General features: G+C 36.2%; 2 long non-coding RNA genes across 7 annotated transcripts in view; one reads left to right on the top strand and one right to left on the bottom strand.

The window, feature by feature from the left end:
• Positions 1 to 21,042, bottom strand: part of LOC122214119 — a 47,414-nt gene that overhangs the window by 22,000 nt on the left and 4,372 nt on the right. For 2 of the 4 annotated variants that reach the window (XR_006199751.1, XR_006199750.1), the window contains exons 2-3: positions 12,776 to 12,900; positions 2,360 to 2,458 (exon numbers count right to left, since the gene is read on the bottom strand). This is a non-coding gene — a long non-coding RNA (uncharacterized LOC122214119). The remainder of the gene's footprint in view (positions 1 to 2,359; positions 2,459 to 12,775; positions 12,901 to 21,042) is intronic. The other 2 variants (XR_006199748.1, XR_006199746.1) reach the window with 1 other exon arrangement.
• The window catches only part of LOC122214133, a 303,112-nt gene continuing 301,482 nt past the window's right edge, over positions 19,413 to 21,042 (top strand). For all 3 annotated transcript variants that reach the window (XR_006199758.1, XR_006199759.1, XR_006199754.1), the window contains exon 1: positions 19,413 to 20,145. This is a non-coding gene — a long non-coding RNA (uncharacterized LOC122214133). The remainder of the gene's footprint in view (positions 20,146 to 21,042) is intronic.

Genomic DNA, 21,042 nt, shown 5'->3' with positions numbered 1-21,042 from the left:
GGAACCCTCTTGCACTGCTGGTAGGAATGCAAACTGGTGCAGCCACTCTTAAGGATAGTATTGTGATTTATCAAAAAACTAAAAATAGAACTACCCTATAATCCAGCAATTGCACTACTAGGTATTTACCCAAAGAATACAAAAATACAGAATTATTTTTATTTTTGGCTTACAACTGGTTATCAAACCTTATTTAATTTTGGGTGTGCTTTTATGTAACATATATTTAAATGCACATATTTACATTGTTACAATTGCTTTTAATCTAAGGTAGTCTTAAAATTTACATAAATAAAACTTTAGCCTTAAATTCAGTAAACATGTTTACTTTTTAATAAAACAATGTATTCAAAGGGATAAACCAATGTAATTTGCATTCATTTAGATATATATTGGGAGACAAATTTTTATTCCAATAATGACGAACTCTGATGAAATAGTTGATCCATATTCCATAAAATATCTCCTACTTGAAATGTAGTAGGTATGTGTGGGCATATATGGAAATGTGTGTACATAAATATGTAAATATGTATCATACTCTTTTATTTTTTTTTAATTTTTTTTAATGTTTACTTCTGAGACAGAAAGAGACAGAGCATGAATGGGGGAGGGTCAGAGAGAGAGGGAGACACAGAATCTGAAGCAGGCTCCAGGCTCTGAGCTGTCAGCACAGAGCCCGACGCGGGGCTTGAACTCACTGACCGTGAGATCATGACCTGAGCCGAAGTCAGATGCTTAACCAACTGAGCCACCCAGGCGCCCCTGGATCATACTCTTTTAAAACATAATCTGATTTGAAGCCCTGCTTTTGACTACTAGTCAGAGTTTGACAGTTGTGTAGCTTTGAGAAAGTCCCTTTTTTTTTAGACTTCGGTTTTTCTCTTCTGTTAAATGGAAATAATAATATCTAAAATGTAGAATTCTGTGAAGATCAGACTTATGTGATGCCCTTTACTATCACTGGTCACATAGTAAATTTGCACTAAGCATATAATCAGGCACATAATGATAGAGTAACAGTTTGGAAATGATTAGTTTTCTACTGATGCCATAGCAAATTATCACGCATTGAGCATCTTAAAACCACACAAATGTATCATCTTGTAGTTCTGTATGTCAGAAGCCGAACACTGGATTCTCTGGGCTAAAATATAGATGCTGGGAAGGTTTTTTATAGAGGCTCTAGGAGAAAATCTGTTTCTTACTTATTTTAGTTGTTGGCAGAATTAATTCATTTCCTTGTTGCTATAGGACACAGGTCCCCAATTCTTTGTCACCTGAGGGCTGCTCTCTGCTTCTAAAAGTTACCTACATATCCTTGGTCATGGTCCTTTTCTCCACAAGGGTTGAGTCTCTCTCATGCTTTGCATCTCTCCTGCCTCTTCTTCTGCGACATCACTTGACCCACTCATCCGCCTTCCCTCTCCCACTTGTAAAGACCCACTTGACTACATTAGATGAAGCTGGATAATCCATGATATTCTGCGGGTTGTAAGGTCTGTAACCTTAGCTGCATTTGCAAGGTCCTTTTTTTAAAATTTTTTTTCAATGTTTATTTTTGAGAGGGAGAGAGAGAGAGAGAGAGAGCGAGAGCATGAGCATGAGCAGGGGAGGAGCAGAGAGAGAGAGAGAGAGAGAGGGAGACACAGAATCTGAAGCAGGTTCCAGGATCTGAGCTGTCAGCATAGAGCCCGATGCAGGGCTCAAACTCACGAACTGAGATCATGACCTGAGCCTAGGTCGGACACTCAACCAACTGAGCCACCCAGGCACCCCTGCAAGGTCCTTTTTTCTTATGTATATTAACATATTCTCAGGGTCCAGGGATGAGATTTTAGACAACTTCTGCCTATCACAGACAACATTCTTTAAGAATGCTGTATACTTTTTCGATCTCACGGTCCGTGAGTTCGAGCCCCGCGTCGGGCTCTGGGCTGATGGCTCAGAGCCTGGAGCCTGTTTCCGATTCTGTGTCTCCCTCTTTCTCTGTCCCTCCCCCGTTCATGCTCTGTCTCTCTCTGTCCCAAAAATAAATAAAAAAATTAAAAAAAAAAAAAAAAAAAAAAAAAGAATGCTGTATACTTTTTCATACAGAATCTGACAAAATATCAGTTTAGCATATTTTCCAGCTTTCCGTGTCTCTAATAGTATATATTCCACTTAGAATCAAATACACAGACACATTACTAGAAATTGACTGCATTAACACTAAGCAGTGAACAATGTAGAATTTAGCATCAGAATACACAGACACACACTGAAAGATGTATACACATACAGACACGCACGTATATCTGTGCCTGAAATTAATATGCAGATCTAAGTGCAGTGTGATTTTTATCTTAATCAGCCTCACCTGGGAATTGACGTTTCTCTTCTTGGGGGATGTGATCAAGGGAAACATCACAGTTTTATTTGCATCTGATGTTTTCTGTTCTCTTTCATTTTCCTGGTTCTAAATTTTGAAACATTTATTCATCTCGAGTTAGTCTTTATCAGGAATCACTTCCTTTTCAGAGCAAATTTTTTTCCCAAGCTTTCTCAATTACTACTATAATTGCAAGAAATTCAAGGGCTAAGTATCAGTTCTTCATCATCTGGTCTTCTAGAGCTCTGATTATATCCTCCCCCCCACCCCACCCCATTATCTGCTGCACAATTTCATCCCATCTGGAAACTTAAAGGGGACTATTTCTTTCCCGTTTTGATAAAGCTATGCCTGTCACAACTGCCTTTGACCTCAGAGGAATGATTTCATCTTTGTGCTCCAATGCCAGGAGGGGAGTTATAAAGATTGACCTAGTTTTAGGGGAAAGAAAACAACATCTAGGCTGAGTCATACCTGGAAAGTATTTCCCAGTGTGCAGAAGACATTTATTGTACTGATGCATAATTATTTTGTCCCAGACTCCCACACCCCTGCTGACTGCAGCCACCGAATGTAGCTCTTTCACTGCCCCGTGCCCTCTTCTGTGTGCTGCTGCCCATCATGGTTCTGTACTTTTACAGATACAATCCTGGCCTAGAGAGGCATACTATGTCATATTTAGCCCTCTTTAGCAGCTTCAGTAGCTGATGATTAGAAGCATAAATAAATAATATGAGCCAAGTGTCACAGTGTTTAAAAGCTGACCATTCACTATTCATACACTCTATGTAGAGTACATAAATTTAGTGAAAGTATTAATTTCACATTTATTTATCTCAGTATCTTAGGGGTTTGTCATTAACTCAGTACTTACTCATTTCTTCCATTCTTTTGTAAATTCTAAAAGTGATAGAAGCATTTAAAAAATAAAAAAAAAGAACAGTGTTGAAAACTTCCCCTAATACTTAAATCTATTTTTTTAGAAATTATATTTGATTGTTTCTGTTCTTATTTCTTCTAGTGGGCATCTCATAATTGTAAGCAATATCCTTATACATTATTTCCTATTTATCAACATAAATCCTATCTTTTTATCCTCTACTATGAGAGCTGACACCCATGGTTGATGTTCACAATCGTTTCTTCTCACTTTCCCCCTCCTTCCAATCATCGTGAGATGTGTTTTTGGTTCTGTTTTTTTATTTTTTAATCCTTCCCATAAATCTTAGTAATGTGTTGAAATATAATTTTGATCCATTATACTTGCATAGTATACTTTTACTTCTCTTAATACAAAATGTTAGAACTGGTACTGCTGTATCTCTGCCTCACCTTCCCAGTTCCCCTCTGCTCATCAGCCATAGCATACATTTCACATTGGTATTTATAACATTTACATTTCATTACATAGCTATACCTTTACATGCTCTGTCTTTGATTGATTCTGAGAAACTAAAGGTCGTGAACACTTACTATTACAATATAGTAATGTAAATATTACCTTGAGAACAACCATATTATTGGACCTGTAGAGGGTGCAGGATCAGCTTTTTTTAAAACTTACTCTTTCTCAGGAGAGAAATGCAACAGGCAAGATGGATTGGAATCACTCTTTAATACTCTATTAACCTCATAAAGTCATGTCATCTTCTAATTTCCTTCATATTGGGGCCGTAAGTTACACACCCAATTTTTTTTCCATAAAGCTTTTCATTTCTGTTGTCGTTAGAAGGGTCTAAGCCTTTCTTTGCCACATCTCTGAGATCATCAAGTCTCTTCCTTCTACTAATTATTAAATGGCGATTTTACATTGATTACACTGCAGAGCTCTTACAAAATGCTATCCAATGATTTGTTTTGAAGGGACTGCTGGGTGAGAGCCATTGTTTCTTCAATGTAAATTGTAAAAGAGATCTCTTTAGCAATTTGTTTGGTTGTGTGTTTACTTATTTTTAAATTTGATTTGTTAATTTGTTGTCTCCTTTTTTTCCCCCCTGGAGAATTAGGCATGAGATCATGAAGGACCAGAAGATGGGCTGAATGTTAACTTTGTAAAGCTGAAAGTCAGATACCATAGGTGTTCTAGAATTAGTCCTCAAACAGTAAGTCCAGTTATCCAAGGAAAGCCACTGAGGAAGAAGGGAACCAGGTCACCTGAACAAACAGTGTTTGTAGGAGAGGAATGCCTTCCTACGGTCCTGATTGGAATAGAAATTGAACCCTTTCTTAGAGGTGTTAAAATGTCTTTATAAATAGACATAAATAATGTCTGAATAAAAAAGTGGCAACTTTTAAGGGCCAACATCTTAGCAATTAATATTTAAAATTTTGAGAACAGCTCTATTCACTTCTGGTTATTGCTCAGGAACCTTTCAGGTTCTGAAGATAGTTTTATTTATTGTTAGAGTAACTCTTTAATGTGTTTCATGAGACCCAGCTTTTCTCTGAGTTGTCATAGATGTATTAGTGGTAATTTAGGAAAAACTTGTTAAGGGCTGCAAGCCACACACTATGTCCTCATTTAATATCTCCATTTAAAAACATTTTTGATTTATATCAAATATGGTGCATTTCATGGGGATTATTCTTCTCTGGTATGAGGTGAATAGTTGCAGATGAGATCCATTATCATGGAGACTTTGTATGGCCAGTTATGGCCCATCCTTCTAATGATAATGCACAACTAAAGTAGCACAGTATTTTCTATAAGAGAATTTTATACTTTTATAATTCTACTTAAATTAAAAGGGAGAATATATCTGAGGTTAATACCTATTACTTTAAAAGAACTGCCAAAAAATGCCACCGTTAAAATTTACATAATGTATGCAAAATGACTTTTGAATTGTATTCAAAATTTATATCAAGGATGCTTGATTTGGGGAATTTATGTGTATTTCCTATTGCATTTAAAAAGTCCTTAACTCTAATTAAAAAAATAAAAATGTATTTAAAGTGTTGTACTTTCTACGAATCTGCTATATGAGGATTAATTTCCTGCAACGCTTAGAGTTTTCTAGATTATATAAATATCTCCCAAAACATGTTCAGGTATATTGGGCAGAATCTCCTCTCTCAAGTTAAAAATGTGAAACCGCTATGCTTCCTGTTAGCTATAGTATATTGAGCAAAGGAAATAGAAATGAGTATACAATGTTTATAATAAATGATTGTGTTTATTAATACAAATTGAAAAGACATTTATAAAAATGCCTAGCAGAGGATCTGCAGGCTAACTGGTGTTTAATAAATGCCCCTTCTCTTATTTTGTGCTAGTGTAATGAAGAAAAGAAATATTAACCAGAGTAGTAAAATTCTACACTAGGAAAATAGCTTTGTTTCATCCAGTCCCAGTTTTTAGCCTCAGGCAAAGTAAACATAACAATAAATCTTTATTTAGTTCATCTAACTACAAAAGTATAGCATTGTGTACTTAATAGTTCTTAGAAGGAAATTCCTAATGATTTAACAGAATGTAGTACATTTTCTGGGCTGAATCCATAAGTAATAAATTGTGGGAATTTATAGAGTTTGAAATTGCACACCAAAGTTTTCTTGAGATAATAGAATAGTGGTAACCTATCATTTATATCCGTCTATTTACAACCTAAATATCCTATGATGCATTGTTGGTTACACATTATTCCTCTATGGGATACTCTTCACTCAATGAGCTAATAACAGTTCTCCAAAACAAACTGAAGTGGGATCATGAATTGGTTATTTGTATCTCACAGGTCAATGGCTGTGGAATCAAAATAGGAAGAAGTTTTTGTTGCTTAATGTAGATTTTAAGAATATATAAATGCTTTTGTGAAATTTAAGACCATTTATTTGAATTGCATGGTTAAAAATACAATTTAAACGTAAATTTTCTCGAGGTAAATGATGAGTATTTTTTCAAGCATGTAATGAGATTGCACGTCTCTCTTCATTTGATGATTAATACATAAGTTGGTTTTAAAATATTTAAAGTAAATATACAAATTGCTTGTTTATGAACTAAACAGTTCAGTAGCTCTTTTTAAGTCAAAAGTGTTTTTCAAGTAACACATCTAAATGTTTCACAGAACTCAAAATCTAGATTGTGGAAGAGGCCTCACTAACTCAAAGAAAAAGAATTTTCAGTTTAGAAGGCAGATTATTCTTTCCAATTTTGTTTCTGAAAAAAAGAGAAAACAACTCTTTTTAAGCAAAATGGCTGCTTTAAAATTTTTTTAATGTTCTAGTTATTTTTGAGAGAGAGAGAGAGACAGAGTGCGAGTGGGGGAAAGGCAGAGAGAGGGAAACACAGAATCGGATACAGGCTCCAGGCTCTGAGCTGTCAGCACAGAGCCCCATGCAGGGCTTGAACTCAGACCGTGAGATCATGACCTGAACCAAAGTTGGACGCTTAAACAACTGAGCCACCCAGGCACCCCCAAAATAGGTGTTTTAAAACAAGAAGCTTTAGCTACAGAAAAGTTTAATCAATAAATGCTTGTGAATACTTATGGATATGCTGAAAAGTACTCATTAATTTCACATGACATTGTGGAACAATATATATTATAGCCCTTTGTCTTCAAAATTGGTAGACTATAACAACTTTAAACATGAAAGTTTTATAAATATAATATTGTTATCAGATTTGAAACTCTAATTTTATGCAGTATACACTACGATATTTACAGTGTTTATTTAAAAATTTTCTAATATACCATAATTCATGAATGTGTAGAAAATAGAGTCACAAAAATGAATAGATAAATAAAACACACAATGGCACTAAAGTGTTCTTTTTTAAAATTTTTTAATGTTTATTTAGTTTTTTTTTTTTTTTTAATGTTTATTTATTTTTGAGACTGAGAGAGACAGAGCATGAATGGGGGAGGGGCAGAGAGAGAGGGAGACACAGAATCAGAAGCAGGCTCCAGGCTCTGAGCTATCAGCCCAGAGCCCCACGCGGGGCTCGAACTCACGGACCGTGAGATCGTGACCTGAGCTGAAGTCGGACGCTTAACCGACTGAGCCACACAGGCGCCCCTGTTTATTTAGTTTTGAGAGAGAAAGAGAGAGACAGCATGAGTGGAGGAGGGGCAGAGAGAGAGGAAGACACAGAATCTGAAGCAGGCTCCAGGCTCTGAGCTGTTAGCACAGAGCCTGAAGCGAGGCTTGAACTCACGAACCATGAGATCACCATCTTAGCTGCAGTTGGATGCTTAACTGACTGAACCACCCAGGTGCCCCAAATTGTTCTTTATATTCTTTTCTAGAGCATCACCAGGGACACGTCAAAATGAACCATGGTGTAGCTGCATTTCATTCTTACAAACATTTCATTGTAAGAATATTTTTTTCGTTTTTTTCTTAGTATTTTATTTATTTTTTATATTTTTTAAATGTTTGTTTATTTTTGAGAGAGGGAGAAAAAGAGAGCGAGCCAGGGAGGGACAGAGAGAATGGGAGACAGGATCCAAAGCGAGCTCTGGGCTGATAGCAGAAAGGCTGATGCAAGCCTCAAACTCATGAACCGTGAGATCATGACCTGAGCCAAAGTTGGATGCCTAACCAACTGAGCCACCCAGATGCCCCCCTAAGGCACATATTTCTATAGCTATAAAGCAAATAGCTATGTAATATGTTCATGGCATTTTATATATTTTCCTTCATGTAGTAATGGTAATCTGACAAAGTTATACCAAAAAATTTTGATAAATTTCATTAAGTTTCTAGAGGGTTTTTTAATTGTTCATATACATGCAGGGCCCTCTATCAATATTAATACTCACTTAAATTTTTTTTTTAACATTTTATTTTTGAGAGACAGAGAGCACAATCAGGGGAGGAGCAGAGAGAGAGGGAGACACAGAATCTGAAGCAGGCTCCAGACTGAGCTGTCAGCACAGAGTCCGATACAGGGCTCGAACTCACAAACCATAAGATCATAACCTGAGCTAAGGTCGGATGTTCAACGGACTGAGACATCCTGGCGCCAATACTCACTTTTTAATAGAACAACAGTAGTAGCATTTTGTAAAAACTTTACAGAAATAGTCCAATTTTTCATTCATATATATACTTTTGTGTAAATCTATTTATGTTATCCCAAATTTGGATGATGTTCTACTAAAATTCCCTATATAATATGCAAGTATTCCAATTCTTTTAAACAAATTTTGTGATTCATTTAAATTTGTCAAAATATCAGCTAGGGCAAAGTATTTGATATAAGTGCAAAACCAAATATTATAAAAAGTAAAAACAATGATATATATTAATGAATATTTCCTGACCAATAGTGATAATAGAAACATCTGCCTCTGCTTCTATAGTATTATATCTATGTGTAACGAATTTGTGAGAATTATCTGCTTAGCTTCTGAAATTGTAGTACCTCATGGTTATCTTGGATCAATAATTAATGAGCTAAAGAGCAAGGCATGATAAAAGATTGTTTAAAAAATTAAATAAATAAATAGAAGGGAAAAACACTAATAATCCTCTGCATACTACTGTAGTTTCTATACCTTTTTCACCAAGAGGCACCAAAAAGCTGCTTACAAAAGCCGAAACTCAAACTATAATGGAGCATGTATTATTCATTCTGCTAACAAAGGTACAATCATTAGAATCATATACCATAAAAGACTGAAAAAGCAATCATAAACCACTTAAAAAATAATAAGCTTTGATTATTGTTGACATAAAAGTATAATGTGCATACAAAAGTGTGTTTCTGAAAGAGTTAAAAAAATTAAAGACATTAGTTAAAGGAAGATTATAGAAAAATTATGACCAATTATTACATCTGGATGGTGGGATCATGGATATTTTCATTTTTTTCTTTTTTGTCACTGTGTTTTCTAGTATTTCTGTAGTGCCTGTGACAAAGCTGATTATGTAAAAAATAAAATTTGTTTTTGGTTTTGAGTTACCTACTTTCATTCAAAAAATGCTGAGTGTTGGTTAATTTTACACTACAGAAATCATGTTTCAGTACAGCCAAATGCCTTTAGCTAAGCATAATTTTAGGAGGAAAGTCTTAAGGAAACAAATGGATAAAACTAAATTGGTGAAGAAAAGAATTTCATACCTTTTGAAGGATATATGGGGACATAATTTGCATTGAAAATTAGTAAACCTTCCCCTGCTCCAATGAAAAGACAGTTTATTGGGGCACCTGGGTGGCTCAGTCAATTGAGCATTTGACTTTGGCTCAAGTTATAATCTCACGGTTCTGTGGGTTTGAGCCCCGTATCTGACTCTGCGCTAACAGCTCAGAGCTTGGAGCGTGCTTCAGATTCTGTGTCTCCTTCTCTCTTATCCTCTTCTGCTTGTGTTCTCTCTCTCTCTCTCTGTCTCAAAAATAATACATAAATAAACATTTAAAAAACAAAACAAAATAAAAGAGAATTTATCTCTTTTGTCTATAAGGCAGATAGATGATACCAACAAATTAAGTCTTAAGGCATTGTGGGTATTGAATTTAGCAAAATCAAAATTCAAATCCAATCTCTCAAATTAAGTTTGAGATCTCAAATCAGTCATTTCATCTCTCTGAAACTCAGATTATTCTTTATATAAAATCTATGCAATAGTAGTAATTATTTTAAAGACACCTTAGCTGTCTTGAGGATTAATTAAAATAATGTATGTATGTAAAACACCACTGTGGGTTATTTTTGGAAGACTTATTTCCCTCTCTGCCCCTCCCCCACTCATGATCTGTCCCTCTGCCTCAGAAATAAATAAACATTAAATGCAATTTATCTGTAAATAAATTCTAGTAAAACACAGTAGTTTTTACTGGAGTAGCCCTCTCATAGTTAACCAACTCCAAACATGATGCAACAGTTACTGTCTGGGTGTAAAGAGGTACCATACATAGGCAAGAACTGAAGGGCATTCAGCTCTTGGATGAAGGGTTGCTCAGACTGCAAGGTCACTGCAGGAGTGACATGATAACAGGAAGTACAAAAGAAATTGTTCTCGCCTGAACACATGGTTAAGGAAAACAATTTCCTTATAATGTACTTGCACTTTCCTCGTAAGTTTGAGATTGTTTCAAAGTAAAAATATAAAAAATGGAAATCTTGAACTAAATATAAAGACATAGTTTGAAAATTAACTGATGGATTCAGAATTATGTAAAACTAAGCACAAGAAAGCTAGTGTGTCTCTATTATTAATATGGCAAATTAGTTAAAAGTATTGTCAGTGATAGAGACATGTTAGTAGGTGATGCAAAGGAACAAGACTAATTTTCCTTAGTAAGGGAACTTTTGAAAGGTAGTTTTAGAAATGAATCACTACGCTTAGTGAATAAAATTGTGTGGTGTATAAATCTAGCCAGAGGCATCAAGCTAAAAGCTTGGCATCAAATTCCATCAGCTATAAAATCATCTTGTGGCAGTTAATATGGTAACAGTAAGGTCCTACTATAAATAAATAAATAAGCTCAGATATTATTATAGAACTCTCTTTCTCTCGGATATAATAGGGACATAGAGTAAGCATCCCTTTCTGACATGAATAACAATGCTATAAAACCAATTTTAACTTTAAAAATCTACACGGGAAGTTTTTAAAGGTAAATCCAAAAAGAACACTTTATCTGTTATGGTCCTATATACGCAGTAAAACAGTGAATGGAGTTTTCCTAAGTTAGGGTGAAGTGTAGAGTTCTTTTTATATTAGATAAAGAATGTATTTTAAAAACTTAGATTCTGATGGCAATGATTGAAATGATACAGTTGTTCTACTCATTCTTATTAGTGATCGTATGTTTAGAAATGGAATATACCATGGAGTGTGGCATTTTACTGTATATTATAAAACAAGCATTTTTAGATATATAGTATCTTCCTTTTTTCATATTCAAAATATATGCAAACCTGTATTCTTTTAAGTTCCATTCTTAAAATATCAAAAAGGAAAATGCTTCTAGACATTATGAAGAGGATCAAAAGAACCCAGAATCATTTTGAAAAATGTTCATTTTTTCAAAATGGTTTTTAGGAACCAGCAGCTCTAGTATTTTGAACTTGTCTCAGTCTCATTTTCATAGGAAGTGAGTACGAGGAAAAGACAAGGGGCATTTCAGGCAGAAAGTTCTCTTATTTTCTTACCACCAGTAGCAATTCACTCAAAGTTTTTTTCTATCAAAAGATGTATAAACCTATAAGCCTTGATTTTTGCTTCTTATTATGTGTGGTTCCATTCACTTTCATTCACTTTCCTCCCCAACTCTCCCACCCACCCCATCCCACCTCAAGATAACTGCTGAGCAAGTAGCTGTGTTATGTGCAGAAATGTTATCATATTTTATTACAGTGTGGAAAATCTCAAGTCACAACCATAATTACAGGGTGAGCCCTGACCAGCTATATCATTAACTTCCCTATCCGGCTTTCTGCAAAACTTGAGTTGCTATCAATTCTCAGTTACTACCGTACCATACCCAATCCTTGATAGGGAACTCATCTTCTCACAGTTGCATCAGTTTGTTATTTTAATGAAAAACTTTCAAGTAAGGACTAGACATTTCTGAAATGACAGTTTCTAGTAACCCAAGATCGTAGCTACATTAATTCTGTATGCTGCAAAACCAGGAAGTCCCTGAGCCTGACTGTTTCAATCTTTTGTCCCCGTCTCAAGTCATTCTTTATTTTCTTACAATTCTCATTGTGATAATCCAATTCCATTTCATAAGTCTGGCTTTCACCTACATCAAGTGCTTTTTAATATCTCCGACATATTCCGTTATATATATCCATGTATTATGAGTAAATTGTATTCAATTCAGTTATGTTAATAAACTATAGAACAAACTGTGACTACTTATTTTTATAACACAAAAGATATATAGAGTATAAACAATTGAAAGAATTTGCCAAATATCACTGAAAAAAATTCCACAAATCTCTACCCTTGATAGTGTCCTTCACTAACATGACATCATAAGAGTATTCTGGGCTTGCTCCATAAAGGTGCCCTCTATGTAGTGCTGGATGAACTCCAGGTAGTTTAAATGCTGTTGTTGGCACAGTGTATAGATTTCTACGTCGTTACTTATTTTGACAGTGTGCTGACATGGAGTTGAGCCAAGGGACAAATCTTGGGCTGTACGTGTGGCTCTGCCTGTGAGGGGCTGGGACGCTATTCCATTGTGTGTATACCTCACAAAAGAGAAAAAAAATGCAACAGACAAGACCATATATGTTGTGAGCTTTACTCGGGAATTTTTCACAACAGACTAGAAATTCTATTCTTTGTGAGTCTCCTATTTGAATGATGTGATGTCAAGTCTGACTTCAGTATATTTCCTGGTGTCATGTAGGTCTTGAATGACACAGTTTTTCCTTCCTCTCACTCTCCTCCTCTTCTGGTTAGCTTACCTTGACTGGGTTCTGGTGAGCTTACCTTGACTGCCAGCCCCACTTCAGCAGCATGCATATTAGATGCCATTTCTCAGTTGTTGAGCCAGAGAAATATTGATTTAAAATTATTTTGAAACATCTCATTTTTTGCTATGTAATCACAGTTTCCTAAAGAGTAACATGTCCAAAAAAAAAAAAAAAAAAAAAAAAAAGGAAAAATAAGTCACTTATAAAGTATTTTATGTAGTAAGGTCTATAATAGACACATTTCACTATCCAAAATTGTGATGAGCTTTAAGGTTAAATTTTTAAAAAGGACAAAATTCCAGACTAACAAGAAGGATTACTGGGTTCCTTATTGGCAATAAAGATTGGCTTGGCAAAAACCAAAAGATTAAAGTCATACCAACTGTGCATACCTAGGTGTAATTAATGTCAATTAGAGTATGCTAGGATTTGTACTATGAAAACATATAACTATGTGTTTCTAAAAGCATCATGCAAAGTGCCTTCATTTGATCTACTTTTAAAATAACTTCTTTTGATAATGTTTAATCTTATCAAAGTGATATGTTCATCCCTTCAAAATTGAATTCCACTTCAGAGTTTGATTTAAAAAAAAAAGTGACTGAAGTGACTACCATCTTCATAATCAAGAATTTCAGAAGGCGTTTTATCTTTTTTACATAGGGGTACCAACTCTAGGTGCAATGACCTGAATTCTGAAATATCTTATTTTTAAAACCTACGTGTGGTAGCCTAAAAATCAGATCTGAGTTCTTGTCTAGTGATTGGTTTACAGACAATCAGAATGGGCTTAATGACCTTGGGCAAGTTATCATAACCAAAGGCAATCTAAATTCCCAGTATGGAGAGTTTGTATCAAATGAATTGTGACAAGTGACCTTCTTTTTCTTATCTACTCTGTCTGGGTTGACTTTACATATTTGGCTATCTTGATTGGGAGTATTAAATCTATGCAGTTGGCTGTGGAATAGGGTTCTTAACCTTGACACTTGGTATTTTGAGTCAAATAATTCTTTGTTTTAGGGACTGTCCTGGAGATGGTAGGATGTTTGGCAGAATCCCTGGCCTCTTGTACCATATTTCAGTAGCAGTGAAAACCAAACTATAGCAAGCATAAATGGACCCAGATATTGTCAAATGCTCCCTGGAGGCAAAATCAGCCTTGGTTGAGAACCACTGCTGTTAGAAGGAAAGGAAGTATCGTCACATATAAATAGCTTAAATGTACTATTTTTTTTCGAATATATTTGTTCAATCTCTGATACTCCAATGCTGTATTAGTTGACATTGGAAAGAAAGTGTGATTTCCACTAATCATTATTTCATTTCAGATGTAATAAATCATGTGATTCTCTGATATTCAGAAGGAAATGTATATTTATTAATTACCAATATGTCCACACACTGGTTATCAGTTTCAAACTATTTTGCTTAAATGCTTTTACTGATTATTATTTAGTATTGAAGGAGATACTACAGAATAATTGAAAAATTTTTACAAAACTGCATATGATAGGGTATGATAAAAATTAGGCCTGAGGAGCGCCTGGGTGGCTCAGCCGGTTAAGCATCCGACTTCAGCTCAGGTCCGCGAGTTCGAGCCCCACGTCGGGCTCTGGGCTGATGGCTCAGAGCCTGGAGCTTGCTTCCGATTCTGTGTCTCCCTCTCTCTCTGCCCCTCCCCCGTTCATGCTGTGTCTCTCTCTGTCTCAAAAATAAATAAACGTTAAAAAAATTACAAAAAAAAAATTAGGCCTGAGCTCATCATTCAGTAGTAATCATAAGACTCAAATAGAAAAACATATATTTTTTAAAATTTTTCTTAAGTTTCAAAATTTCTTAAATTCCTTTCATTTACTGAATTGCATTTCTAGAGCTTAAAGGAAGTCAAACTGCATTTTGGGGAAGAATCACTTTTTTAAAACTTATTGTGTTTAGATATCAAGATATTGATTATTGAACACTTATTTTTTAGGCAACATTGCTTCAGTTTTCACATTAATATATTTTTCTTAAATTTTATTAAAAAAACATTTTTAGTGTTTAGTTTTGAGAGAGACAGAGCATGAGTGGGGAGAGGCAGCGAAAGGGAGACACAGAATCCAAAGCAGGCTCTAGGCTCTGAGCTGTCAGCACAGAGCCCGATGTGGGGCTCAAACTCAGGAACTGTGAGGTCATGACCTGAGCCGACCTTGAACACTTAACTGACTGAACCACCCCAGGCACCCCTCACGTTAATTTCTTAAAATAAGTTTATTCAGTGTAAATAACTTGTTAATAAAAATAACGTACATTCACTTTTCAGAAATAAGGTATGGAAAAATGTATGGAACTTTTTGCTTGTCTTCAAAGGATTACCATTAGCTTAAAATGTGACTTTTAACTTTCTGGCTGTTATGCTGATTCCATTAATGTAGGAACCCAATCTGGAAAATGAATTTGCTATATTACACTTAAAGGTGACCATTGAATACCAATTTATTGATTTACACTGAAAAAATAAGTGAATCAACGTATATGTTTGAAAAATAGCAAATCCAGGGTGGGAAGCATTATCTTCCTGGACTATGATGTAAAAAATGTAGTCTCATAGGGTGCAAGACAGCCTCTCTGCTTCTTACCAAATAAATCTGTTTTATAATTTTGGTGAATATACAGTCAGATTAAAGAGAATGAGACAGTTCTAGTAAATACCTACAAGCTGACCATCCATATATTCATTTATTATACAAAATTAACCAAGCATCTAAAATGTGGAAGCATCTGCCTAGTGTTGAGAATATATTGATGAGAAAAAGACTTTTTATGTATCCCCAAATGAATATTGGCTGATTAGGAAATTCTCTACCCATATACTGCTAATGATTAGGGTAAATTCTAAACATATTAAAAATTAACAACATTAAATTATGACAATACAAAACATTACATATTTTTAACTTCTGATCTTGAAATAATTATGGATTCACAGGAAGTTGCAAAGACAATACAGACAGGTCCTGTGTACCATTAACTCAGTTTTCCCTCATATAACTGAAATTGACGAAGATTCTCCTAGACCCAACTCTTGCCAGGCTCCTCTGAGCCCTCTTTTGGAGTAGGCCTCCACCTTGTTCAAGTCAAGACTTGAACAAATACTAGCATAGTTTCTAACAGGTAAAGGCCCCATCCCTAGGAGGATGTTAGCCTCCTTTCAAAGGCCTTCCTGGGAAAACTCAAGGCTGCCAAAAGACACTATTTCTTCCAGCCAATACTTGAAGATCAGCCTTTGTCTTCTAGTCTCCTAGTCTCCTTAGTGGGGGTGGGAGGAAGACCCTAACTTTATTTAATAAGTGCCCGCTCAGCAAACCCAGATGAGTTTCAGATAGACCACCCCCTTAGCTTTTTGTAATTTTTTACTTTCCTAACTCTACTGAGCCCCTGCTTATCTCCTTCACTAATCTCTCACTCTTCCTTTTAAACACCTAGTCACCTCTGAAGAAACTGAAGTCCAGGTCAGTTCATGTTGTACTCTTTTGCCTATTGTGATAGTACATACTAATTAAAACCTGTCCTTACCATTTTAACTAATGTCAGACTGTATCTTTGACATAGTCAATATCAAAACCAGGATAATGACATTGGTACAATCCGTAGACCTTATTCAGATTTTACCAGTTTTATTGGCACTTGTGTGTGTGTGTGTGTGTGTGTGGTTTTATGCAATGTAATCACATGCAGAGCCACATAACCACTGCCACAAATGATACCTAACTGTTCCATCACCATCAATTGCCTCTTGCTACCCCGTTATAGTTAAACCTTTTTTCCCGCAACTTCTTCCAACACCATTCCTATAGTTTTGCCATTTAAAGAATGTAGATAAACATCATCATGCTGTATATATTCTTTTGAGATAGGCTTTTTTCTTTCAGCATAATTCCCTTGAGATTAATCGAATTGTTGCGTGTACAAATAGTTTGTTACTGTCCATTTTTAAGCAGTGTTCCATAAAATGGACCCATCACAGTCTGTTTAGCCATTAACCTGTTGAAGAACATTTGGGGTGTTTTCAGTTTGAGGCTACCACAAATAAAATATCACATGCCTGTTTTTGTATAAACATAAATTTCCTTTTCTCTGGGATAAATGGCTAGTAGTGAGATTGCTGAGTCACATGGTAAGGGTATTTTTAGTTTTAATTGTTGTTGTTCTTTCCTAAGAAACTGAAAAAAAAATTTTTTTCAGAGTGGTTGTATCTTTTTACATTCTCACTACCAATTGATGAGAAATAATTTCTCTGTATCCATGCCGGCATTTGGTGACATATGGCATTTTATGATGGAGTAATTAGCCTCATTCTGGTGAGACAGTTCACATTAACAGTACATTTATAAGATATTATTAGAGTTTATATTTATATAAATGATAAATTTAAAATACGGCAAATTTGCAAATAAAATATACTGTAAAGTGAAATAGAAGAATGTGTTATTCTTCAGATTATAATGTGTTGCTGCATATGCTTTTAATGTAATTGACAGTACACAGACACAATTTGCAGAATTGCATTAGAACAAATAACACTGCTGTTATTTGGAAAGTTTAAAATAAAATAGTCTCAAAAATTGAAGAATACCAAGCTACGGTAAATTACAAATTTGGCTAGGGGGGCTGTCGTGCTGTCTAAACAACATAAAATGCAGTAAGCATTTGACAATTATTCATCTTTGACAATTTAAAAATTCTTTAACTAATAGTCAAAGTGGATTAAGCAGTCTACGGTGTGGTTTCCCCCAGTGATATTTTTCTCTACTACTCTGACTTTTAGAACCATTCAAGTCCCGCTGTCGCTTACATGCTTAATTCAATTCAACATTTTGTGTTTAGTTACTATGAAATGCTGGAGTATAACTGTATATCGCCCTATGTTTTTTCATTAATTTTTATGTGGAAGAAAATTAGTATGTTTGCATAATATACATTTGCATATTTACATGATAGCATATGTATGTTTGTGTAAACCTATACCTATATGTATAATACACACACTTCCATATGCATACAGATATGTGTGCATTTTTCCCCAATAAAAATAGCCAGGATGTATCTGGCATTTTGTATTTTTCAGGTATTGTTAAACAGTTTAATAGGTATACTATCTCCTTAATTATCAAACCATCATATAATATATTTTAAAGTGAAGATTCAGAGTTGTTAAGTTTGAATTGAGAAGTCACATAATTACATTATTATCCACTACACCATTTTTTATTAACTTGAACAGGAAGAGGGAAAAAACAAATTAGAATAAATTAGTCACTAAATTAAAAGTGATGTTGAGCTGAATTGCAGCTCTGATAGATGGATTGGCAACTCCCCCCACACCCACCTTACCCCTCAAATTCACACACACACTGAATGATTTTCTTTTAGAATCTAAAAGACTGTTTTATGCACTTGAAAGTGTTCACACTTCTGGTTTTTATATTTTCCTTATTGTTATAGATATTAGTTATTTATAAAATTCAATGATAAAAACGTACTGCCAAAAATTCCTGCTTTGAAGATTTCTGAATTTATATGCATAAATCCACACTGGTAGTACATTCTCCAATTCTTTATTTTTCAGTGAATCTATCTTAAAGCTTCAGTTTCTCCATATTTGACTCTCCTGACTCTACTAATTACAAATTACACATTTACATTTAGTCACCTGTGTGAAAGACTAGTAGGCATTTTGCTTCTTCTGTAATGGTGTCTAAATCAGTTGTTATTTTCAGTGATTCTTTTTGTACTATTGACACAAATAAATTGGCATATTATATGTGGAAAATAGTTTATCTAGAAAATCATACCCTAAAAAGAGATCTCTGGTTTTCATTTTAAAAAGAGGGGGTTAAGAAGTGTCACAGTTTACATCAAATAGATGTTTTAAAGCTCATTAATTTTGTTTCTTCAACATTGTGGGAAGCCAATGCAACTAATGCAGTAGCAATGAATTTTAATGCTCAAAAGGAAGATATCAAAAAACATATTGACTACAGTTAATAATACTGTATTGTATACTTGACATTTGTCGAGAGTTTATGTTAAGTGCTCTCACTATACACACACACACACACACACACACACACACACTGAACTTTGTGAAGTGACATGTTAATTAGGTTGATTGTGGTAATCAGTTCACAGTGGATACAAATATGAAAACATCACATTGTACACCTTAAACATATACAATTTTTATTTGTTGAGTATACCCTCAGTAAAGCAGGGGAAAAGCCCCGTATTGTATGACAAGCCTCTACAGTGACTTTCTAGGGTCCTGGTGTTGGCTCCCTTGTGTAAGCCCTTCTCCTTGACTACTCTTAAGTCCCACCCTGAGAATACAGGTTGCCTTCTTGGGCGATAATTTTCCCGTGGGTTGTTACTTTGCCTTGATTTGGTGGTTTGCATTTACACCAGCCAAGTTTTCATCTTTTTTTTTTTTTTCACTTTACCTAAGGTTTTTGTATGCAATTCCCAATCCTTTAAGAGATAACAACAAATTTTGGGTTTCTGTCCAGTGGCAACAGTGGGCCCCACGACCGGTCACTGTGCGAGGGCATCTGAGGCCCTGAGGCGGGAAACCCAGGTGGACGAGGGGCGGGGCGGGAGCACAAGGAGGGCTTCTGCGGAAGCACCAGCAGTCCTCCGCCCAGCAGGAGGCCACATCTCAGTGTCTCAGGCCTATGCTCCACCATCCGCCTACCCTCCCACTCGTCTCGGTGGTGGCTCAGCTCCACCTCAGAGCCGAGCTCTTCCTGCCGTGGGTCAGGCGGTGTCTGTGGTGGTGGTTGCTGAGCAGTCTTAAGGGTGAGGCCCGAGGTGGCCGCCAGCAGGGCGACGCCGGGAAGAGGAGAACCTATTGGCCCCGCGTGGGTTTAGGCTCAGAAGGCTGACCCGGCCGGTGCCCCGAAGGAGCAGCTTACCGTTCTCAGTGAGGACCCGAGCCAGCAACAGCGAGGACTGAGGCAGTTCATCAAGGCTGCGAGGCTCTCTTCTCCGCAAGAGGACAAACCGAAGAGATGCAGGCCACGCCCATGATGTGTGATGTCATGGGAGCTTCCATCTTGCTGGCGGACCGCTCCGGGGGTTCTTTGCTGGCTTAGTGAAGCAGGTGGCCACGTTGAGAAAGACCGTGTGCCCAGGAACTGGGGGCAGCCTTGAGGAGCTGCAGGTGGCCTCCAGGAGCAGAGAGTGACCTCCAGTCAGTAACCAGCAAGAAGCTGGGGCCCTCAGTCCGCCAACTGCGTGCAAATAATTCTGCCAACAGTCTCTGTCCATGAGCCTAGGAGTGGACTCATCCATTCAAACCACAGTTGGGGGACACCTTGATGTTGAGACCCTAAGCAGAGGACACAGGTAAGCCATGCCCAGACGACTGACGCGCAGAAATGGTAAGAAAATACATATCTTCTGTTGTAAGTTGCAAATAGACTTTGGTGATTTTGATGCAACGATTGGAAACGAATATATATATTCTCTGTCCCTGTCTCTCTCTCAAAAATAAATATACATTCAAAAAAAAACAACTTACAAAAAGGGAGGGGGGGGGGCTCCTGGTGGCTCAGTGAGTCTGGACTTGGGCTCAGGTCATGATCTCCTGGTCTGTGAGTTCTAGCCCCACATCAGGCTCTGTGCTGACAGCCCAGAGCCTGGAGTCGGGTTCAGATTCTCTCTCTCTCTCCCTCTCTCTCTCTCTCTCTCTGCACCTGCCCTGCTCACGCTCTGTTTCTCTCTCTCTCAAATAAACACTAAAAAATAAAAACAAAACAAAACTAATATATATGACTTTAGGCTCGAAATGAAAAAGATAACTTTCTAAAATATTTTGTAGTTTATATTCTCAGTAACAGGTTTCAGTGAAGGAAAAGAGGCTTTTTAAAAAAGGTAATGAACTGCTTAGTTTCTATTAAATTCTCAAATAGAAGAATCATGGAAAATAAACCTGGAAGAGATGACACATCTTGAGCCCCACAAGGAGAATAAACTGGAAGCAGATTTTAACAGCTAACTGAAAAATAATGGTTATTTATCCTGGTGAGGCGTTCATTTCAGAGGCAAGAGAAATTTCTACATTTCAAGGCAAATTACAAGAGCTATTAGGTAACCTGTTAGGAATTTTAATGGGGGTTATCAGTTCAAATGCCCATTGTGGCCACGAGGTAATATAAATAAGTGAGGTGTGGCAAGAATAAATGCTTATGCAATCATCATGTAAATGGATGCTGCTGCTAACTAGGGGTATGTGCCCTACTG

The sequence above is a fragment of the Panthera leo genome, chromosome A1, assembly GCF_018350215.1.
Source record: "Panthera leo isolate Ple1 chromosome A1, P.leo_Ple1_pat1.1, whole genome shotgun sequence".
Classification (NCBI taxonomy): Eukaryota; Metazoa; Chordata; class Mammalia; order Carnivora; family Felidae; genus Panthera; species Panthera leo.
This window is presented reverse-complemented; position numbering and strand designations above follow the sequence as displayed.